Below are 25164 nucleotides of genomic sequence, written 5' to 3'. Positions count from 1 at the left end.
AACTGTATTGTCTTAATTCTCCTAAATCAATTATTCCAGTATCCTTGACTCAAAGGCTTCAGAATAAAGTAAACTGGAATTGACAATCATGTTATTTAAATTATACAAAACTGTAACATTAAATTTTCAAGTTATAGAGACTTCTCAGGAAAAAAAAATATTTCAGGACACTAAACTGATAAATTATGACTAGTTAACTCAAACTGGTAAATGAGACCCACATCTGAATACAAACATAACTGATCATAATAACATTAAGAATGGAGAAATTTAGTCTTAATATTTTAGACAAAATTCAACTATCAATATTTGAGAGCCTTTAACATGCTTCCATTACTTTACAATCACAAGAGGAAACATTCCTAGAGAACAGTACCTCACAAAAATAAAAAAGCATCTTTCCACTAATTCTATGAGGCATGCTTTCTTCACAAATATGTCAGTTAAAAATTTTAAGATCGACACTGAAGATAGTGGAGTAGAAGGACGTGCTCTCACTGCGAGAGCACCAGAATCACAACTAACTGAACAATCACTGACAGGAAGACACTGGAACTCACCAAAAAAGATACCCCACATCCAAAGACAAAGGAGAAGCCACAATGACATGGTAGGAGGGGGGCAATCACAATAAAATCAAATCCCATAACTGCTGGGTGGGTGACTCACAAACTGGAGAACACTTATACCACAGAAGTCCACCCACCGGAGTGAAGGTTCTGAGCCCCACGTCAGGCTCCCTAACCTGGAGGTCCGGCAACGGGAGGAGGAACTCGTAGAGAATCAGATTCGAAGGCTAGTGGCATTGGATAGCAGGACATTGACAGGACTGGGGGAAACAGAGACTCCACTCGTGGAGGGCACACACAAAGTAGTCTGCATATCGGGACCCAGGGGAAGGAGCAGTGACCCCACAGGAGGCTGAACCAGACCTACCTGCTAGTGTTGGAGGGTCTCCTGCAGAGGTGGGGGGTGGCTGTGTCTCACCATGAGAACAAGATCACTGGCAGCAGAAGTTCTGGGAAGTACTCCATGGTGTGAGCCCTCCCAGAGTCCGCATTAGACCCACCAAAGAGCTGGGTAAGCTCCAGTGTTGGGTCGCCTCAGGCCAAACAACCAAAAGGGAGGGAACCCAGCCCCACCCATAAGCAAACAAGAGGATTAAAGTTTTACTGAGCTCTGCCCACCAGAGCAAAACACATCAGTCCCTCCCATCAGGAAGCTCGCACAAGCCTCTTAGATACCCTCAGCCACCAGAGAGCAGACAGCAGAAGCAAGAATTACAATCCTGCAGCCTGTGGAACAAAAACCACATTCACAGAAATACAGGCAAGATGAAAAGGCAGAGGTCTATGTACAAGATAAAGAAACAAGATAAAATGCCAGAAAACCAACTAAATGATGTGGAAATAGGCAACCTTCCAGGAAAAGAATTCAGAATAATGATAGTGAAGATGATCGAAGACTTCGGAAAAAGAATGGAGGCAAAGATAGAGAAGATGCGAGAAATGTTTAACAAAGACCTAGAAGAATTAAAGAACAAACAGTGAGAAAAATTAAAGAACAAACATACAATAATGGAAATGAAATATACACTAGAAGGAATAAATAGCAGAACAACTGAGGAAGAAGAACGGATAAGTGACCTGGATGACAGACTGGTGGAATTCACTGCCACAGAACAGAATGAAGAAAAAACAATGCAAAGAAATGAAAACAGCCTAAGAGATCTCTGCGACAACATTAAACACAACAACATTCTCATTATAGGGGTCCCAGAAGCAAAAGAGAGAGAGAAAGAACCTGAGAAAATATTTGAAAAGATTATAGTTGAAAATTTCCCTAACATTGAAAAGGAAACAGCCACCAAGTCCAAGAAGCACAAGAGTCCCAGGCAGGATAAACCCAAAGAGAAACATGCCGAGACACATAATAATCAAATTGGCAAAAATTAAAGACAAAGATAAATTACTGAAAGCAATAGGGAAAACAACAAATAACATACAAGAGAACTCCCATAATGTTAACAGCTGATTTCTCAGCAGAAACTCTACAAGCCAGAAGGGAATGGCATGACATATTTAAAGTGATGAAAGGGAAGAACCTACAACCAAGATTACTCTAACTAAGGATTTCATTCAGATTCCATGGAGAAATCAAAAGCTTTACAGACAAGCAAAAGCTAAGAGAATTCTGCACCACTAAACCAGCTCTACTACAAATGCTTGTAGAGCATTTGGAACTTCTCTAAGTAGGAAACACAAGAGAAAAAAAGGACCTACAAAAACAAACCCAAAACAATTAAGAAAATGTTCATAGGAACATACATATCGATAATTACCTTAAATGTGAATGGATTAAATGCTCCAACCAAAAAACACAGGCTTGCTGAATAGATACAAAAACAAGACCCATATATATGCTGTCTACAAGAGACCCACTTCAGAACTAGGACTGAAAGTGAGCGGATGGAAAAAGATATTCCATGTAAATGGAAATCAAAAGAAAGCTGGAGTAGCAATACTCATATCAGATAAAATAGACTTTAAAATAAAGAATGTTACAAGAGACAAGGACACTACATAATAACCAAGGGATCAATCCAAGAAGAAGATATAACAATTATAAATATATATGCACCAAACATAGGGGCACCTCAATACATAAGGCAACTGCTAACAGCTATGAAAGAGGAAACTGACAGTAATACAATAACAGTGGGAGACTTTAACACCTCACTTACACCAATGGACAGATCATCCAAAATGAAAATAAATAAGGAAACAGAAGCTTTAAATGATACAACAGGCCAGATAGATTTAATTGATATTTATAGGACATTCCATCCAAAAACAGCAGACTACACTTGCTTCTCAGGTGCGCACGCAACATTCTCCAGGATAGATCACATCTTGGGTCACAAATCAAGCCTCAGTAAATTTAAGAAAACTGAAATTGTATCAAGCATCTTTTCTGACCACAACACTATGAGATTAGAAATCAACTACACGGAATAAAACGTAAAAAACACAAACACACGGAGGCTAAACAACACATAACTAAATAACCAAGAGATCACTGAAGAAATCAAAGAGGAAATCAAAAAACACCTAGAGACAAATGGCAATGAAAACACGACAATTCAAAACCCATGGGATGCAGCAAAAGCAGTTCCAAGAGGGAAGTTTATAGCTATACAAGTCTACCTCAAGAAACAAAAAAAATCTCAAATAAACAAACTAACCTTACACCTAACGGAACTAGAGAAAGAAGAACAAACAAAACCCAAAGTTAGCAGAAGGAAAGAAATCATAAAGATCAGAGCAGAAATAAATGAAATAGAAACAAAGAAAAGAACAGCAAAGATCAGTAAAACTAAAAGCTGGCTCACTGAGAAGATAAACAAAATTGATAAACCACTGCCAGACTCATCAAGAAAAAGAGGGAGAGAACTCAAATCAATAAAATTAAAAATGAAAAAGGAGAAGTTACAACAGACACCGCAGAAATACAAAGCATCCTAAGAGACTACTACAAGCAACTCTATGCCAATAAAATGGACAACCTGGAAGAAATAGAAAATATGAACAGACCAATCACAAGTAATGAAATTGAAACTGTGATTTAAAATGTTCCAACAGGGGCTTCCCTGGTGGCGCAGTGGTTGAGAGTCTGCCTGCCGATGCAGGGGACATGGGTTCGTGCCCCGGTCTGGGAGGATCCCACATACCGCAGAGCAGCTGGCCCCGTAAGCCATGGCCGCTGAACCTGCGCATCCAGAGCCTGTGCTCCACAACGGGAGAGGCCACAGCAGTGAGAGGCCCACGTACCGCAAAAAAAACAAAAAAAAATGTTCCAACAGGTCTTCCCTGGACGGGTTCGTGCCCCGGTCCAGGAAGATCCCACATGCTGCGGAGCGGCTGGGCCCGTGAGCCATGGCCGCTGAGCCTGTGCGTCCGGAGCCTGTGCTCCACAACGGGAGAGGCCACAACAGTGAGAGGCCCGCGTACCGCTAAAAAAAAAAAAATGTTCCAACAAACAAAAGTCCAGGACCAGATGGCTTCACAGTCTATCAAACATTTAGAGAAGAGCTAATACCCATCCTTCTCAAACTCTTCCAAAAAACTGCAGAGGAAGAAACAATCCCAAACTCATTCTGTGAGGCCACCATCACCCTGATACCAAAACCAGACAAAGATACTACAAAAAAAGAAAATTACAGACCAATATCACTCATGAATATACATGCAAAAATCCTTAACAAAATACCAGCGAACAGAATCCAACAATACATTAAAAGGATCATACACCATGATTAAATGGGATTTATCCCAGAGATGCAAGGATTCTTCAAAATACGCAAATCAATGTAATACACCATGTAAACAAGCTGAAGAATAAAAAACATATGATCATCTCAATAGATGCAGAAAAAGCTTTTGTCAAAATTCAACACCCATCTATGATAACTCTCCAGAAAGTGGGCATAGAGGGAACCTACCTCAACATAATAAAGGCCATATACAACAAACCCACAGTAAACATCATTCTCAATGGTGAAAAACTGAAAGCATTTCCTCTAAGATCAGGAAAAAGACAAGGATGTCCACTCTTGTCACTATTATTCAACAGAGTTTTGGAAGTCCTAGCCACTGCAATCAGAGAAGAAAAAGAAAAGGAATACAAATTGGAAAAGATAAAGTAGAACTGTCACTGTTTGCACATGGCATGATACTATACACAGAGAATCCTAAAGATGCCACCAGAAAACTACTAGAGCTAATCAATGAATTTGGTAAAGTTGCAGGATACAAAAGTAATGCACACAAATCTCTTGCATTCCTATACACTAATGATGAAAAATCTGAAAGAGAAATTAAGGAAACACTCCCATTTACCACTGCAACAAAAAGAATAAAATACTTAGGGGAGAATAAGGGAGAATAAAATACCTACCTAGGGAGACAAAAGACCTGTATGCAGAAAACTGTAAGACACTGATGAAAGAAATTAAAGATGATACAAACAGATGGAGAGATATACCATGTTCTTGGACTAGAAAAATCAATATTGCAAAAATGACTATACTACCCAAAGCAATTTACAGACTCAATGCAATCCCTATCGAATTACCAATGGCATTTTTTTACGGAACTAGAACAAAAAATCTTAAAATTTGTATGGAGACACAAAGGACCCCGAATAGTCAAAGCAGTCTTGAGGGAAAAAATGGAGCTGGAGGAATCAGACGCCCTGACTTCAGACTATACTACAAAGCTACAGTAATCAAGACAGTATGGTACTGGCACAAAAACAGAAATAAAGATCAATGGAACAGGATAGAAAGCCCAGAGATAAACCCACGCACATATGGTCAACTAATCTATGACAAACGAGGCAAGGATATACAATGGAGAAAAGATAGCCTCTTCAATAAGTGGTGCTGGGAAAACTGGACAGCTACATGTAAAAGAATGAAATCAGAACACTCCCTAACACCATACACACCAAAAAAAACTCAAAATGGGTTAGAGACCTAAATGTAAGACCAGACACTATAAAACTCTTAGAGGAAAACATAGGAAGAACACTCTTTGACATAAATCACAGCAAGATCTCTTTTGATCCACATCCTAGGGTAACGCAATTAAAAACAAAAATAAACAAATGGGACCTAATGAAACTTAAAAGCTTTTGCAAAGCAAAGGAAACTACAAACAAGACGAAAAGACAACCCTCAAAATGGGAGAAAATATTCACAAACGAATAAACGGACAAAGGATTAATCTCCAAAATATATAAACAGCTCATGCAGCTCAATATTAAAAAACAAACAACCCGATCAAAAAATGGGCAGAAGACCTAAGTAGACATTTCTCCAAAGAAGACATACAGATGGCCAAGAAGCACATGAAAAGCTGCTCATCACTAATTGTTAGAGAAATGCAAATCAAAACTACAATGAAGTATCACCTCACAGCAGTTAGAATGGGCACCATCAGAAAATCTACAAACAACAAATGCTGAAGAGGGTATGGAGAAAAGGGAACCCTCTTGCACTGTTGGTGGGAATGTAAATTGATACAGCCACTATGGAGAACAGCATGGAGCTTCCTTAAAAAATTAAAAATAAAGTTACCATAGGACCCAGCAATTCCACTACTGGGCATATACCCAGAGAAGACCATAATTCAAAAAGACATATGCACTCCAATGTTCACTGCAGCACTATTTACAATAGCCAGGTCATGGAAGCAACCTAAATGTCCGTCGACAGACGAACGGATAAAGAAGATGTGGTACGTATATACAATGGAATATTAGTCAGCCATAAAAAGGAATGAAATTGGGTCATTTGTGGAGATATGGATGGATCTAGAGACCGTCATACACAGTGAACTAAGTCAGAAAGAGAAAAACAAATATTGTATATTAACGCATATATGTGGAACCTAGAAAAATGGTACAGATGAACCGGTTTGCAGGGCAGAAATGGAGACACAGATGTAGAGAACAAATGTATGGACACCAAGTGGGAAAAGTGGCGGGGCATGATGGTGGTGGTGGTGGTGTGAGGAACTGGGAGATTGGGATTGACATATATACACTAATATCTATAAAATGGATAATAAGAACCTGCTATATAAAAAAATAAAATAAAATTCAAAAAAAATTGTTCATATTTACCCACAAAGAAACAAAAAAGCTTTTAAGATCAAGGATAAGAAATTAAATTCATTAGAACTAAACAACATAAAAAGAAACTAAATTGAGTTATTTGCAATGAGGTGAATGGACCTAGAGACTGTCGTACAGAGTGAGGTCAGAAAGAGAAAAACAAATACCATATGCTAACACATATATATGGAATCTTAAAAAAAAAAAAATGTGTCTGAAGAACGTAGGGGCAAGACAGCAATAAAGACACAGACCTAGAGAATGGACTTGAGGACATGGGGAGGGGAAGAGTAAGCTGGGACGAAGTGAGAGAGTGGCATGGACATTTACACACTACAAAGGTAAAACAGATAGCTAGTGGGACGCAGCTGCACAGCACAGGGAGATCAGCTCCGAGCTTTGTGTCCACCTGGCGGGGGGGGGGGGGGGGGGGGATAGGGAAGGTGGGAGGGAAGCGCAAGAGGGAGGAGATATGGGGATATAAGTGTATGTATAGCTGATTCACTTTGTTATACAGCAGAAACTAATACACCACTGTAAAGCAATTATTCTCCAATAAAGGTGTTAATAAAAAAAAAAACTAAACAACAGGTATAATTTCTAATCTTGCTAAGTGTCTTTTTAAAAGCACAGAGAGGGACTTCCCTGGTGGTGCAGTGGTTAAGACTCCAAGCTCCCAATGCAGAGGGCCCAGGTTTGCTCCCTGTTCAGAGAACTAGATCCCACATGCACGCAGCAACTAAGGGTTCACATGCCACAACTAAAGCGCCCACGTGCCGCAACTAAGTCCTGACGTAACCAAAAAAATAAAAGCACGGAGATTTTCTGTAATTGATATTATAAAACAACATAAATAAAACAAAACCAAAATAGGTAATTTCCAGTCAAAATAGTAACAGCATCTATTTCTTCTACTCCCTTAGGCCCCTGTCATTTAAACAATCTGCAAAGTGGTAGTTCTGTGCCTAAGTGTATAAATTTGGGGTATTGTCTCATGACATAAGATATTTAGCCCTGGTGAAAGGAAATTAATGAAGCACATCAACCTTAACAGACAGTTATTTAAGGAGATTGGGAATACTACACTATTGACCAGACTTGGGAAAAGTAGGGTTATAGGACATCTACAACTCCTCCCACACTCCATTTCACCCTAAAAATCTTCTTTTAAATATGGAGACTCAAAAACTTGAAAGTAGACACACAACTATGCCGCAGATCAATCTCTGTCTTTCTCTCTTTCAAGATCCATGCCACAGATCAATCTGTCCCTCTCTCTTTCTTCAAATACACCCTCTTACATTTACAATGCTCTTTACATTACCTCTTAAACCTTTACAAATAACATGGAAGGTCAACGAGAGTGCTATTTTTTATTATTATTATTTTTATAGAAAAGAAAACAGAAAGGCCAAGAATCTTGCTAGTAGTGGAACCAGACCTAGAAACCAAGCCTCCTGCCTTCAATTCTGAAGCTCCTTCTACTATACACAACACTACCCTTTCTGTAATACAGGAAAGCCTACAAAACATTTGGCTGGATTCCAAGACAGCCGTCCCAGACTGAATTAGACTCTATACAGACAGCTGTCCCAGACTGAATTAGACTCTATACAGACAGCCGTCCCAGACTGAATTAGACTCTATACAGTAAATAGTGTAAATAGTGAGGATTTAATGCAATTACTGGCATGGAGGCATACATCTTTTTATAAGTGAAAAATCAGTTGGTTTTAAGTTAAATCAACATAGTCTGTGTATGGTGGGGGAAACACGCAGAATACTCTTCTAAAAAAGAAGTCGAAATGAAGTATGCAGATTTGCACATTTTACAATAGCTAATAGAGGTAGTGTAATCAACACAGTGAGTAGAAAAAAGAAAACAGTAGACAGCTAAAAAGAACAATGTAAATAGAAACTGCATGATGTTTTTATTTTTAAGAAATAAAAGGAGGGGCTTCTTTTCTTCCTCCCCCCACCCCAAAATAATTTGAGATTTTAGAACATTAGGCTCTAAAATGAGAAGTAGAAGAGGATGTTATTTAGCCATCAAACAAAATCCCTGCCAAAACTGCTGGATCTGGAATACAACACATCAGAAATCCAAAGTCCTATTTGTAGATCAGTTACTTGTACTATATAGTTTATATTAACCAATTATTTAAATCTTTCAATTCTCATATCTATAAGATCATAACACTCTAGCCAAACTATTTTCTAGTGACCTTGGAAGGAGGAAACAATGTCTACAAAGGTAATGAGCAATACTTTAATTCCCATTATCCACTGCAAAAATGAATATTCCTCAAACATCTTCTATGTGTGAAATACTAGGCTAGGCTATAAGTACAGAGAAAATGATGGTCTTTATAATCTAGAAAAATAAAGCACAGAGAAATGCTTAACTAATGACAATAACTGCATGATAAATCTGAGGCATCTCAGAGAAACAGCTTTCATAGGACAGCAGTCAAACAGAATGAAATTGGATTTGATCAAGATACCAAATAAAAACAGCAGTCATTAGGTTTAGCTGGGAAGAGAAGAGGCAAGTGGGCTGCTATGTCCTTTGGGTTCCCAAAGCATATCACTTATCTGTTACTGCATTTAACACACTGTATGGTAGTTTGTCATCTCTGCTTATTCAATTGAATAAGAGACCCTATTCGCTTCATTTTTCTATCCCTAATCCCTAGCAGAAGGTCTGGCACACAGAACATAATCAATATATGTTTTTTGAACAGGCCAGGTAAGGACAGCATTCCCTATTTAAATTATTTGAATCTATACTACTTGTGCAGGTAATTTACTCCCTGTTTCTCAACTCCAAAACCACCACTCTAGACTGCTCTGTGGTGCTTAGGCTGAGACTGTGCAACTGTATTTCACCAACTCTTCTGCCAGGGGGCTCCCTGTTAGGCTTTGCCAATGGAGGTAATGAATGGAGATGGGAAAGCAGGAAGATGGGTGAGGGGACTTCCTTCCAGTTACTGGCAGCAGCAATTGGTTCCAGCCTCCAGCTTCTATCAGTATCCCCCAGAACTAATCAGCAGCTCAACAAGGCTGACCTCAAAAGTTCAGAACCAGGCCAGTAGAACCTCTTCTCTGAGCTCTTTAACTGATTACTATAACGTTCTCTTTCTGCTCTTAACACTCATCTAACCATCTCCCTATATTAAATCCCCTCTGTTCAAATTCCTATTGAAGTTTGTTTTCTCTGTTGGACACTAATACATTGTTAATCACAGTGATTCTAGCTGCTCTCCTCTGAGATACCTTGCTTCTTTACTGAAGGGAAAAGCAAAGGAACATTGGAGTTATAGGTAAAATATATTTTGGGGAAAAAAACCCACCAAACCCTTTAAATTAGTGTCTATTAAATTGCAACAAAAAAATCATTTAACTTTTGTGATTTAAACTATCCAGCTTGCAAAGGAAAAAAAAAGAGAGGAAATGAGAAACACTTAAACAGTTCAGGCTATTCCAAGCACACAACCCCACATCCTCTCACTAGAGCACATGTATCCTAGAGAAAATGTGAGATAGTGGAGCTGGTCTGCTGTTCCTCAGTGGTCTCAGTTCCCACAAGCCTCTCCTGGTATGAGCATGATGCCACGCTGAATGTGATTCTTATATTTAAAGACTTTTTTTCTTTTTGCTGTGTTCAACACAGCCCATACTGCAGGCTGACTACTTCATCTAATGTTCAACAAAAGAAACAACAATCTATTCCAACACTAAAGCTGAACTGAACTTATTGGTATGTTTTCCTATCCTAAGGGATTTTCAAGCATAATTTCTTACTACATGTGTTTTTCATTTTATGCACTGACGTTTAGAATCCAACTTCTTCATAAACTATAACTACACGCTACAGCATAGGAACAAAAAGAAATCCCTCTTGCAGAAGAGCCCCAAATCAACACAACTGTTGAAAACAAACGACCAAAATGCTTTGTTCAAATGTTATGGTTTGTTACTTCATTTAATAAAATGCCCTCATTAGACAATTTAATCTGAGGTTAATATCAAAAATAATTTTTCGGGCTTCCCTGGTGGCGCAGTGGTTGGGAGTCCGCCTGCCGATGCAGGGGACACGGATTCGTGCCCTGGTCCGGGAAGATCCCAGCTGCCGCGGAGCGGCTGGGCCCGTGAGCCATGGCCGCTGAGCCTGCGCGTCCGGAGCCTGTGCTTCACAACGGGAGAGGCCACAACAGTGAGAGGCCCGCGTACCGCAAAAAAAAAATAATAATAATTTTTCATTATTGTACTTAATAAATTGATTTTTAAAAATTATGACAAAATGGCAGATACGTAGAGAGAAGGAAAATTCAAGCAATGAGAATCTTTCTCAGAATTCTTAGTAACGTATGTATATAGTTCCTGAACATCCAAGAAAAGGTATCACTAGCCCGAGACATTATTAGTCCACTTCGGCTGCCTAACATCCATAAGACAAAAGAGAAGTGAAAAAAATTTTAAAGTTGAAAGTCCATGCCAGTTCCACTGGGGTTCCTCCACAAAGCACAGAAGTGGAGAGGGGGCCACCTACTCCCTTAGCATAATTCGGGGACTCATCACCTAGCTCCTGCCCATGGACATACTAACACCAGCTGCTACTTAACTGCCAAAAGTCCCATTACCACAGTCAGTATATCCATGTAAAATCAACCAAGCTATACACCTTACAAGAGACACCAGAGGACCCGTCTGACACATTAGGTAGACAAAGTGAAAGTCTGGGGGGAGGGGGGGACGGTGGGGAATAGACAGGATAGCTGGATCTACAGAGAATGGACAGGGTAAATTTTACTGTACCTTTGTACCCAAATTATATGGGGATCTACTCACTTAAATGCAAATAAACATTCAATAAGTTACTATAATAACTTATTGATATCTTGAAAGATTCCAAAGAAATGAAAAACATCAGGAAATTAAATAACTAATGTCTGACGACAATGTCTGTCTTCCACACCATGCGTAACAAACATTAATTAAAAATCAAGTGTAGATCTGTATGCCCTCATACTGTACATAATCTCACAGTATTTTTCCCTTTTTAAAAACTGCAAACTGTGATACATTGTCTAGTTTCCCCATATTTAACAAATGAGTCGATACAAAGGTGTGAGGTGCTTTAAGTCACACCAGAAATGCTGCCGTAATTTTAATAAAGTGCATTTTAATGTTAACTCACTTTTCTTGCTAGAAGGAATTATGCTTCTGTGCTAATGTATAGAAAAGAAACTGTCACTGAAACATCTGGTTATATATTATTCATTAGACATATATCACCTTTACTCCAAAGACTGCATAATATAAACACAAATCACGAATAAATCAAATTAAAGAGACAGACCTGACACCACATGCTGCAGGTCAGTAATAGACAAATGAAATTCCAAAGATGTTTGCTGACCTGCTCCATATTTCTATCCACACAAAGCTGGGAGCTAGCAGTCTGAGTGTTCCACACAGGCAGAGGAAAAAACTCAAAATTCGCAGTCTGTTGAATGTCTGCATTGCCTACAGTATATTAATGGTTCTAATTTAAAATCTTTCTTTGCAGCACATTTGAGGACCATCAGCATATTTTTCTAATACTCAAGCGGACTAGCCTACTCAGGCAGTTTTCCTTCATAAATTCTCCATTTCACTCTCACAACTACTATAATTTACCTCAAATGTGTATTCCACAACGGTACCTGAAGGAAATTATCTCCAATCCTTAGAAAAAGTAAGGGGCCATATTTGCTGTGTTAGCCTTGGAAAATGGAGTCTTATATAACTACCCATTATTTTACTAAAAATCACATTAAATGTACAAACAAGATTTTAAAAGATACCTGTTGATTGTGACAAGTAGAAATTTTAGGGGAAAAAAGGAATAACCAAGAGTCATATTGCTGCCATTTAAATGCTTTATAAGTCAAAGGATGAAACACTCACTTTAAAACCAAGCTCTAACACCAATCTAAGTTATTAAAATACTCAACAACTACACTCTAATGCAAGTGAGGAAAGTAGATTATCTGCCAATTACACTAAGTATTCCAGCTGATCATCTTGGAACTACCAAAAGTAGACTGTGTGATGCAAATCACACACACATTAGTTTTAAACATAATTCTCAGTCTAAAACAATGAAACCATGTCTCATTTTTTTTACTTTTTAAAAGAAGTAAACCATATTACTACAATACCGAATGCAAAGCTACCCTTTTCACAGCAAACAAGTATCTTTACACACCTTCGAGAAACCTGACATTTTCAAACCATTTTACGACGTAAAGGTACACATTCTCTAAAACTTCTAACAGCCAGGCAATAGATACCCCAAAAAGATTCAAGGAGATAAGCCTATAATTGGTCTTAGGGGCCAAATAATCGGAATGAACCTCAAAGTTTTAGAGACCAATTTTTACTAACAGTATCTCTGGGAGCATGGATGCAACGTCTGTAGGAGGGAAATGATCCTGACAACCAGGACGAGGGCTCCCCGGCGACAGTCGGTACCAAAGACCTCAGCGTACACGACTGGGTTCAAAACGCGAAGCTTCCATCAGAAACAAACCAAGACACCCCCTCCCCCCACGACTCCTCCGGGGCAACCTCGAGGTTTCAGAAAGCAGCAACAGATACTCCCGAGCAAGCAAGCGGCAGTCCAGGAATGTTTTAACCAGGAGGGGTCTCCCCGCAGCCTACAGAGAACCCCGACGCCGAGGAGCGCCTCTACACTCGAACCCTGACTCCAGCACCCCGGGGAGAAGCGGGCTATTTGCACAAAGCGCCCCTACCTCACCCTCCACAGTGCGGACACACACACCCGGTTGCGAGGGGGAAGCCCGGGGAGGAAAACCCTGCATTCCACGCGGTTCGCCCCCGGAGAGCGGACGTGGAGAGGTTGGGGTCCCCGCCCCGGGAGGCGAGGGGGCCGCACCGCAGCCCCGGCCTCCGCGCAGAGGAGCGAGCGGTTCGCACGAAGGAAGGAATCCCCGAGATTCGCCCACGGGGTCCTCCCCAAGCCGGACTCCCCACCCCCGCCAAGACCCTCGAAGAAACGGGAACAATGAGAAGCCGCCTCCCCCGCCATCCCCGCCCCGAGAGCGGCCGGGGGTGGCGGCGCCATCTCTCCTCACACCCCCGCGAACACACACCCCCCCCGGCCCCGGGGCGGCCGTCAGCCTCCCGCAGCCACGCCGAGCTAACGCGCGGCCGAGCCCGCCGCTTCCGCGCCCCTCGCCTACCCGCCCGCCCCGCTCACCGGCTCCTGCTCCAGTCCCGGGCTGCGCTAGCCGCGGCCGGAGCGAGACTCAGGTACAGGGTGCCGCGGCTGCCGGCGCCGCCGCACAATATGGCGAGCCTCGGCTTCCGCAATGGAGCTCGGGAAATACAACAGGGGCCGCTCAATATTCATGAGAGACCGAGGGGAAGCCGGCTCGGCCGGCGCAGCGGAGAGGGCGGGAAGGAGCGAGTGGGCGAGGGGGCGGAGGCGCGGGACGGGGACGTGCACTGCGCCAGGAGGCCCGTGGCGCAAGGGGAGGGGGCGCCGCCGCGTGCTGCCAGGAGGACCCGAGCCACCGCCCCGCCCCGGGCCGTCCGGCCCCGCCCCCCGGCGCCCTCCGCGGGGCAACTGAGCCCCCGGCCAATGCCCGGATGACGACTGCGCAACTTCGTACTCGGCGTTCTCTCTCCTTGAGGTCTCCTGACCCTACCTGTGACCCCCGTTAAGCCTCCCTGGCCGGCTGCTGGGGATCGGGTTAGGACTCCTCCTCTCGCCTGTGACGCCCTAAAACACAACCAGTTAGTCTACCAAAGAGTATATAAAATGTGTATAAATTAAGCTACAAACTGAAGTAACGAAAGAGTTCCGTGAACTCAAGATATACTATTGGTGAGATGACCTGTTCTCTGGAAAAGGTAACCAACGCTACCAGATAGTTAATGTGAAGGCACTTGTGGCACGAAGGAATGGACTGCACTGGGGATTGGGCGAACTGGGTTTATAGCTTCCAATGTGTCTCTTAACTATGTGACTTAACTAAATTATATAATAGCTCTGGACTTTACTTTCCTCATTTGCAAAATGAGAGGATTGTGTTGAATGATTCTTAGGTCCTTTCCAGCTTTTGAATTCTGTAAAATTCTCTACAAGCAATGCCAAATAAATGGTATGAATTTACATAAGATTTTGGAAAAGCAAAGGAACCGTTCCAGCTGGTGTGTTCAGGGGAGATTTCCTGAGGAGCTCGGAGTCGAGTAGGACTGTGAGTGTTAGCTTTGGATAGGTAGAAAGAAAGAAGACAGGCATTAAAATATTAAACACAACACACTGTGTGCCCTACCTAACAATCCATTAAGGTAAACAAGAGCAAAGACAGTGACTTCAAAACTGTCACTAACTATCTAAAGCTTTAAATAAGAAATGACAGTTCTCAGATTCTACCAGCCCTTCAAGGTTAAGGTCTTTTTCCAATGTGGAAAAAAAAAAAAAAATCAAAATAATTAGGAATGCTTCTGCTTCTACAAGGTCCACTTTCTAGAGACAGGGCAGTTGCAGAAGCATCTCCCTTCTTTGTTCACAACTGCACATGTTCAATTAATGCTGCTCATAATTCAGAACATTTTGCTTTAGTCAAAATGCTTATGAAAATAATGTGTGGTTAGTTTAAGAAATTCAATTGATGTTGAGGAAAGTGATCATCTGTAAAAAGCATAGGAACTTTATGGATAAAAGTTAAATATGGTACTTTAAAAAAATTCACAGGACAATTGATGGAAAACTTATGGGATATCTGGATTAAATGTGATTAAAAAGCTAGACCTCAGGCTAGCATCCTTAATATGAAAGACACTACTGACAAATTAATGGAACTCATTATCTATTTTATCTCTTACTCAGAAACTTGGACTGAGTATTATGGGCCTTCCCTGACTACCTTAATCAGGAAAGGCTGTGTTATGGTATAGTAACAAATCTCCATGCCTTAACACAACAGAAGTTTATTGCTTGCTCATGCTTCATGTGAATCAGACTCATTCTATTTCAGTCACTCCAGGACTGACAGAGGGCTCCAGATTGACAGAGGGCTCACCATCTTGTAGCTGTATCACCCAGAACACAGCAACTGAGTCTCTGTGGCAGAGGAAGAAAGTGAGTAAAGAATCCCTTTGAACTTTTCACAGCCTTAGCTTGGGAAGGAAACAGATCGCTGATCACATGTCATTGGCCCAAACTAGTTACATAGCCTCCTCCATCTGCAAGGGGACTGAGTCCTTGAGCTGAGGCTGAACCGAGTTCAGAAGAAGTGGTGATGTTGGTGGCCAATACTGATGTCAGTCACCCTGACCCCACCAGTCAGCTTCTAGATATTATGAAAAAACTCTAAGAAGTTTTATTTCATAACACTAGCGCTTTTGAGTGGCTTCAAGAAAGGTATGCTTTCAAAACATAAACTCTCTGTACTTGTTAAGAGTTGATTATCATATAAATAGAAAGGTCTTTCCATTTTTCTTCCCTTTTGTTTTAATTGTGTATTAAATCAATGTCAAGTCCATAGTCAGCCTGTCAGTAGTGATTTGACATATCCAGGCTATATTCTTTTTGCTAATTTTTCGACCTGGCATGAGGGATACCACCCTGAAAAACATTTTCTACTAACACCCTTCTCCTTTGTTAAATGTACTAATTGGAAGTGATAACTATATTTTAAGCAGGAAGACATTAAATTAATACTGTATAATACTAGATGAACTCTAGTTAGAAAGTTTCTTTTCCCTCAAAACTTCAGAAGTAGTACCCTGTTAATCACATGGTGAATTGGGTAGATATCTCTGATCACAAAAATCATCTCTTTACTGGCTTTCTGCTATGGTAATGCTACAAAATTAGATTAGTTCAGCTCAGTCGACTTTTACTGAGCATCTACTATGTGCTAACACTTTGCCGAGTGCTTGGAATAAAGATATTAATGTAACTAGGGCACAAGTTCCTTAAGAGCAGAAATCTTGTTCACCAGCGTATACCTAGCACAATGCTTGGCATGTAATAGATGCTCCTTAAATAGGCGTTAAGAGAATGAAAGACTGGGAATCTTTGATCCCAGTGTGTATATGAAATAGAATAGTTCATATGAGCTTGGTTTGCCTCGCTTTACCACTTAAAAGCAGACATTCCTATCAAGATTGCATTTAGTCCCCCAGAGGCTTTCTCTGTTTAGGCAGTGTGTCTCAAATGGAAATTCACGCCTGCCTATTCTATATCCACTCCATGGATTTCTTTTCAGCTGTGCTCCAAATATCTAATTGTTATCTGCTTATCTGAGATGAAAATTGCAGGCCACCAATAGTTTGTTAATAACAAGCTATGTATATATCACAGTTTACAGAACACTTTTATATCCATTATTTCACTGACTCTTCAGAACAGTTCTCCAAGGTATTATTCCTACTTCACAGAGGAGGGAAATGTGATTTCTGTGGTTAACTAACTCTCCCAAACATTGAGTTCATAAGTGGCAGAGCTGAGACTCAAACCTAGGTAATCTGACTCCAAGTCCAGGATACATTCCATTATGCCACACGTGCCTTCCCACTCTGTGCTGCATACACAACTCCAGCATTTTTCTTCTTTCTAATGGGTAAGCAGTCTGAGGCAAACATCTCCAGAGCTTCCTCTCAACACTAGTATTTATTCCAGTCCTCAATGTGGTCTACTTTCAAGAAGCCAGAGATAATGCTAAATATAATAGTATATGAACCTGATCTGTTGACAAAAAACCATCAGGTTTTGTTTTTGTTTTCTTAGAAAAGTTACTTTAAGAAAACAAAACAAAATTAAAACTAAAAGGTAGGTTAAAAGACTGGAATATCTTGGGATTTAATCACTATATATATATAAATATATAAATATAAATATATATATATATATATATATATATACTGTCAAAATATATCTTCTACCAGAATCTTTATTTGCCATCTTTTAGATGTGTTGTGCTTTCTTTGAAAGGGTCAAATTAAGTAGAAACATTGTAGAAAGGCCTAAAGAGACCTATAATTCAAGGTGGCTTCAGGAAGCAGGCAACTCAAGATTTACTACCTCTTCAGCTGAAAAAATATAGCTCTAGCCACAAGCTTTAGTGAAGTTTTTTTAATTTGTATTTCAACATAGTGCATTTCTTTTTGTGACACTTCCCTTTTGGTGTTTTAATTCATTGTTCCTTTTTATATTCCTAAGACAACCAAAATAATTGGTGCTAGTCTTAACTCTTCAGCTTAAACAGATTAAATGAGATGGGCTGGTAGAGCTTTTGGGGAGAACTAAACAATACTGCTATTTCCCTTCTATGGAGACTTGGAATGGTATTTTATATGTCCCAGATGTGGCCACATTCTGCCTAACATCTGTTAGTGCCTTTTAGTAAAATAATGAACTAGGCTGTGTTTGAAAAAAGGCAAAAGAATAAAAGTTTTCATTCTGATGCGGCACAAATAGCCAACTGTTTCTTTGTAGTTAATAATGTAGGATATTATTGTGATATCCAACTTGATATATAAAATAAAGTATGATTTAATAATTAACTGGCTTTAGTTTTCTAATGTGAAGTAAGTTTATTCTATTCAAAGAAACTTTGCAGGGTTTTTCCTTTTAAAATGTTTACTGCAAGAGATGAGAACTGTGCCTTGGCATTGATCTAGGAACACCAAGAATAATCCTGGAAACTAGCAAGGAATAGATAATTAAGATCAAAACTTAGAACTAAAATGGAAATTTCTCTGGAAAAGAAGGCTGGAAGATCCCAGGGGAAAGTACAGATGAAGAGTGCGAAATATTTAAATCAAGTTACAGCTTGCTCAAACTGCCCTTGTGGACAATTTAATTTTTCCCACTTAAAACAAGCATGGAAGAATAGTTTTTGTGGGTGAGAGAGTGGAGGGTAAAGACATTTCTTATCTAACACATTTCTTGGAAATGTTTTTCAGTAAAGAATTTAAAAGAACTGCCAGATCCCAACCATACAAAGAAAATTTTGTTTTATTTTAGACCACATCAAGATGTAGAAAACCCTGCAGTATCCATTAGCCTTTAATACTCCACAAAAGTAAACCATTGAAATATACATTGAATAACATACTGAAGTAGGTTACAATTCAGGTAAATCTGAAAACCATTCTGGTCAACCTAGAATACCAAGGTTTTATGTGTTACATCCAGGAAGAGATTTTTTCCTAAGGATTTTATTCTGTAGAAAATTTTTTGTTTTATATTTTTTAAAAAATTTATTGAAGTATAGTTGACTTACAATAATAGTATATTATTTCAGGTGTACAACATGGTATTTCAATATTTTTATGGACTATACACCACAAATATTATACAATATTATAAAGTATTGACTATCTTCCCTGTGCTGTACATTACATCTCTGTGTCGTATTTATTTTATAACTGCTAGTTTGTACCGCTTAAGCCTTTCACCTGTTTTGCCCCTCCCCTGCCCCCTCCCCTCTGGAAACCACTAGTTTGTTCTGTGAGTCTGTTTCTGTTTTGTTATATTTGTTCGTTTGTTTCATTTTTTAGATTCCACGTAAAGGAAAACGTACAGTATTTGTCTTTCTCTGTCTGAGTTATTTCACTAAGTATAACACCTTCCAGGTCCATCCATGTTGTCCCAAATGGCAAGATTTCATTCTTTTTTATGGCTAATATTCCATTGTATATATTGTTTCATCATTTTTAAATAAACACATTTCATAAGTCATGCTTATAAGATCAGAATTGACTGTGGTTCCTTAAGAATTATGAGTTCTGCCACAGATGGAGTAAGATAAGATACAGGTAGCTGCAAATAAATCTTCTTGTCATAGTATCCTGTTAGGTATATACGGGTGGCCTAACTCACCTGGTTGTGTCCCTCTCCAATACTCACTCATCCTCTGATCTAATCAGCTTTTGTTCTAGAACAGTATTGATGTTCAGAGTTAGTGGATTTCCAATTCCTTGACTTCTTGACTCATACATCCTTAGCTCCAGTTTCACTTTTGGACTTCATCACATTAGCTGCCCTGTTTTGACTGTCCCTCTCCTAAAATTCAAAAGACTTCTCTGGGCCTGAGCTCAACACAGCTGTCCTTTCTTCTACATGATCCAGTTCTTAGCTATTTGCCAACCTATTCATTTCCTGACTTGGCTCTTTAATTAGGCTTGGCCATATTCTCATCTAAGCCGTTAGCTTGTGGCTTCACACATAGTGAATGCAAATTACATTACAAGAAGATGTCACAAATATAACCTGTAGACACCATGTCATTCATGGTATAGAAAAAGAGCCATCTCTGTCAACAAACAGAAAATACAGACCTCTTCAGTGGAAAAGAACAGAGAAGCAATGAGATTGCTATCTTTAGAAATGAATACTCCAGGAATGATCTTGGGTCAGGAGAGCCCATGTTAGGAATGTCATGTGATGTTATTGCAGCTACCTGAAGAAAAATTCTGACCAACAGAAAAGTTTGTTATTGGGGGACTTTCAGGTAGAACTGCATTTGGATGTTGATTTTAAAGTCTTGTCAAAACACAGTAACATTTCATACCAAGAGTAGAAGTTTAAAATGCTATATATTAATCCTAAATTCCAATTGGGACTCAAAGTTTGACTAGTTCTCAAACCACATTTAGTGTCTTTTCTCCCCAATTCGCTTGCTTAGATTAGCAGTGTGCAAGTATGTCCCCCCTCCTCCCAGAGTGAAAGTAGCAGGAGGGCAAAATGTCATTACTCATCTTTCAACACCAGTCATTATTCAGCACTTGAAACAAGGTTTTATATATTTTATGTAGATATAGATGTAGATATTGAATATATATGTGTATATATGTATATATATATATACATATATGTTTCTGCCTTGCTCCTAAGATACATTTGGTATACCTTTAATTAATGATAACTACAGTTTTGTAAAAGCAGTCAATAAAAATACTTTATATATTTTACAAAAAGTATCTAACTTGATCATTACCATAACATTTAGAGAAATGCAAACTTGAATAGATATAATTTTCTACCTACCATGTTCAGGCAATTATAATACTCACTGTTGGTCAATGTTTATGAACACAGATATTGCACACTTTGTTGATGTTCATGAAAAATGACACAACCTCTTAAAAAGGCAATTTGGTCATTATCTCTCAAAATTTTAAATGTGTATATTTTTAGCCTAAGAAATCCAATTCCAGGAATATATCCTACAGAAGTACTCACACAGTGTACAAAGAAATATATACATGAACGTTAATTTTTGCATTGATTGTGTTTGTAAAAAACTTAATATAACCTACATTTTTGGCTAAACAAATTTTGGTAAATCCATACAGTAATATATCATATACCCATTAAAAATGAGACAGAGCTACAAGTACTGACGTAGAGAGGTATCAAAGGTATATTATCAAATAAAAGTTCTCGGCAATATGTTCCATATATCCCATTTTTGTAATACAGAAATATTTTTTAAATATACACCAAACTATTAGGAGGGATTGAGTATATTTAAGGAGAGGAGGACTTTAGAGGACTTTCAGTTTCTAAATTGTTTACTTTCTGTATTGTTTGAATGTTTCACAATGGAATAAAACATTGTGTTTTATCACAACAGTAATAAAGGTACAATTACATGCTTATCTGTTAAAAATGAGTGAAAATTTCAGCACATATCTACCTATTATTAACTGAAGGACTGAGGTAAAGAAAACAATTGTTCTAGATCAGGCATCATCAACAAAACAAATAAGAAAACTAGAACTTGGGAATTCTTGACTTTCTAAGAGATCTGGTAGTGTAGTGGGCTTGAAACTCAGGAATTCAAATGGCTTGTCACTAGACCTCAGTCTCTATTCCCCTAAACATTCCTAACCCTACTTGATAAGAATTTAAGCTAAACAGGGACCAACCAATGCTTATAGAGCCCTCAAAAAGAGTTCTAGGACCAATATAATTATTTTGGGATTCTCTTCTCCTCCTACTAATTTATATCCCACAGTCTCTAAGGCAAATGTTAGGTGTCGTTTGCTATTTAGACTCCTTAGTTCTCCCTCAAGAAATTCCTACTGATTTAGCATGTGATTGCAGGAAGCACGTACAAATTGTAGGCTGAGAATCAAATATTTGAATTTTCCATCTTATACATCTCTATTCCAGGGAACTTTTTCCCCAGATTCTTTGAGATCACCATATAGTAAAAAGCTTGGGCAGTATATTAAGGTGGGTTCAGGAGACTTGACCTCCCTCCAACTATGGCTCAAATGACCTGAGGGGTCACAGCAAAAAGTGCTATCCACTGAAGTTGGGGAAGAGTGGGGATGGGGTTGTGCAGAAATAGAGGGACTCAGGGACTGACTGGAAAGTACAGGTGGTTTTCCCAAAGTGGCCGAATGCCCAGAGCTGGAGCCAGAATACAATACACAGGCAAGGAGAAAGTCCAGGAAAGCAGGGCTTAGGATAATTTTAAGGGGGTGCAAGGCACCCAACCTGAAAGCTGAATCAGAGGGTCTGAAGCAAAGAACATCAGGAGTAGCTATCTCTCTGTCTCTTTCAGTTGAGAAGACGAGAGGTGAGGTGAGGAATAAGGGAAACGTACAGCATGGCTTATGTGAGCTGAGGCTGCAGATGGACACCCCGACCCTATGTCCTCAAGTTGCAGGTGGGCCAAATCTGAAGACAAAGGCAAAACAGAGAATTACTGAGTGAGGGTCATGAGAAGCAGAGGGGCAGATAGGAAAATTAGTGATGATGCCCCGAAGTTGGAAGAAGCTCCTGATATAGATGAGAACAATCAGAGTGCGTGTTGAAAAGAGCCAGGGACAATGAGAGCTGAACATGTGATGACTGGTTTTCTCTTGGTTCTTCTAATCTCTCTGACCCTCTCTAGCTCAGTCTCTTTTGTGGCTTCTCATCATTACCCCAAACTCTAAGTTTTGGAATGTCCCAGGGTTTAGTCTTAGGACCTTATGTCCTCTTAATTTATATCCCTTCCCTTGGTGATCCTATTCAGCCTATCCTATGGCTCTAAGTACTACCCATATTGACAACTCCCCATTTTCTCCAAACTATGAACTTCTGTAAGTTTCTGGAAACTTGAGGACCTCTCCAAACTTATGTCCAACTCCCTATTCAGTCTCTCCACTTGGATGTCCAATGGGCATCTCAAACATAAAATACCTAAACTGGACTTCATCTTTGAAATGTGAACAAAGAAAAATGTGATTGATAACTGTCCTTTTATTTGTAGCTGTAATGTCTATATTGCTCTACTGGACCCAGTTAAAAGAAATTCTTCTTCTAATTACTTAAAACCATTTAAATAACTCAAATTTAAAATGAATGTTTCAAGTATATTCACATACATGTTCATTTATACATTCCCTTAGCAAGAGTCGACAAATAACCAGAGTCAGTAATTCAGAGACATAAGACATAGATAGACCCTATCCTCAAAGAACCCAGCATCTAGTAGGGGAAACAGACACATACTAAATGTGGTGAGGCCAATAAGAGAAAGGCCACAGAAATAATTCTCCCTCGACCGCCATTATTAATTACACACTATGGAACAGCATTTTCTCTCATAAGACTCCACTCTTGGCAATATCGGCTTTAATCCTAGAAGTTGGAAGAGGTGTAGGCAGAGTCACAGCTGTGCTAATATCCAACAACCTCATAAACTTTGTATGTGTTAGGTACCGTGCTAAGTATTTTATAAGCATCATCTCATTTAATCTTTACAACAAACCTATGAGGAAGTTACTATCGTCATAACTACCATTTTATGGATTAGAAAATGGAAGTTTAGGGAGTTCCCTGATGGCCTAGTGGTTAGGATTCTGGGCTTTCACTGCCATTGCCCAGGTTCAATCCCTGGTCAGGGAACTGAGATACCACAAGTCACACGGCGTGGCCAAAGAAAAAATAAGAAAAGAAAATAGAGGTTTAAAGCATTTCAGTACTTGCCTAAGGCACCTCAAGCAATAGGGTGTGCAAATTCATGTCCTTAACCATTATTTTAAACTGCCCTCTCACAACTGGTGGTCCTACTTTAATTAATAAAAATGGGGATACATTTTTTTGGATATTTGTACTAAAATAAGAGAATAAACGTATGAATAATCGAAATAGTGAATATCCAGTACACTTTAGTAATAATCCCCAATTACTAAACATAACTGGATAAAAAGGACTATAGCATAGGAAGTTGTGAAATGGTGGTTCAGTTTTTCAAAGCTCATAGAGACACAGCAAGGATTGATCATTTGAAGTTTCCCACTGATTGCCTTTGGAGACAAGTTCTGAGTTCTAAAGCACATTCTGTGTGAGCTAAGAATGGAAAAATCATCAGACTTGCAAAGGCTAAAAGAATAGAAGCCAAAGTCTATAGGAATACAGTCTTCCAAATTTATTATCTGTTATGCATTGATTTATCACATGTGGCGGGAATTTAAAACAGATGTGTGTTTTGTGGAGGAGACTATCCCATGACAGGGGAGAGGAATGTGACCTCAACTTGAAAGTAAAGAATCAGAACTCGTACATGGTTCAGAAGTTTCCTTTTATGCTAGTCATATAATGAAATAAAAGTTCTCCAATCATCTTTTCAAATTAACTGGGACTTCATTTCTTAATCTGGAACTTGTTGAAACTTCTGGCTTTTGAAATGCCGTTATTTTCATTGAAATGCAATTGTATTTGAAAAATATTTCAAAGATCTAAGATTTTCTGAGTAACTTTTACTTAATCTAAAGCAAAATATCCTCGGAAAATACAGCTTTGATATGTAAATATTTACACATCCCTATTTTCTCTGTTCTCATCTGTAATTTCAGACATCACATTTCAATAGCTAGAATTCAATAACACATCTTTGTCTGACATCTGCTTTTTTTTTAACTGAAGCTATAAAGAAGTCTATTCTTTTCAGATCACATTTAAGTACCGAAAGTAATTTCATTTTAAAGATTATATCTAAGGAAAAAAAAGATTCTTTTCTACATTAGCCTAACATATCTACCTACAGTTATATAAACTTTCTATTTTTCAATACTTCGAAATTATTCGTAGAGATTTCTCATAATAAGTGTTTTAGTTTGGAAACAGTCTTGAGACAAAAAATGCACAATATAGAATAACTTTGTAGTCATTCGTCTAGTTTTGAGGGAAAATTATCTTAAAAATCATTAGTTAAGCAAAAATGCTTTTCTCAAAAGTACCTGTGATTTAGCTTTCAGTTTATTTTTACTATCCATTTATATGATCAGATAAAATTTTAAAAATAATTCATCAATTTAGACAGTTTCTATCACAGGAGAAAAACTCAAGACAACTGATCATACTGTGGAGACGTCCACATGTGCACACATACATGTATATTGAACACCAAAGAGAGTTAATTTGCTCAAAGCTAGAGTGATCATTGACAGTCTAAGAAA

The 25164-nt window shown here is 39.0% G+C and overlaps 1 protein-coding gene and 1 long non-coding RNA gene across 7 annotated transcripts in view; one reads left to right on the top strand and one right to left on the bottom strand.

Annotated features, from left to right (window-relative positions):
* The window catches only part of RNF2 (ring finger protein 2), a 101446-nt gene extending 87208 nt beyond the window's left edge, over positions 1-14238 (bottom strand). For 2 of the 6 annotated variants that reach the window (XM_067728933.1, XM_067728931.1), the window contains exon 1: positions 13946-14238. The gene's annotated coding sequence lies outside the window, so the exon portion shown is untranslated. Of the gene's footprint in view, positions 1-936; positions 958-13945 lie in introns of those variants that run through there. The other 4 variants (XM_067728935.1, XM_067728934.1, XR_010941257.1 and 1 more) reach the window with 3 other exon arrangements.
* The window catches only part of LOC137219816 (uncharacterized), a 56764-nt gene continuing 45831 nt past the window's right edge, over positions 14232-25164 (top strand). The window contains exons 1-2 of the long non-coding RNA XR_010941258.1: positions 14232-14601; positions 15732-15835. This is a non-coding gene — a long non-coding RNA (uncharacterized lncRNA). The remainder of the gene's footprint in view (positions 14602-15731; positions 15836-25164) is intronic.

Source organism: Pseudorca crassidens, chromosome 2, assembly GCF_039906515.1.
Source record: "Pseudorca crassidens isolate mPseCra1 chromosome 2, mPseCra1.hap1, whole genome shotgun sequence".
NCBI lineage: Eukaryota > Metazoa > Chordata > Mammalia > Artiodactyla > Delphinidae > Pseudorca > Pseudorca crassidens.
The sequence above is the reverse complement of the archived record's forward strand: the minus strand, read 5'-3'. Positions and strand labels throughout refer to the sequence as shown.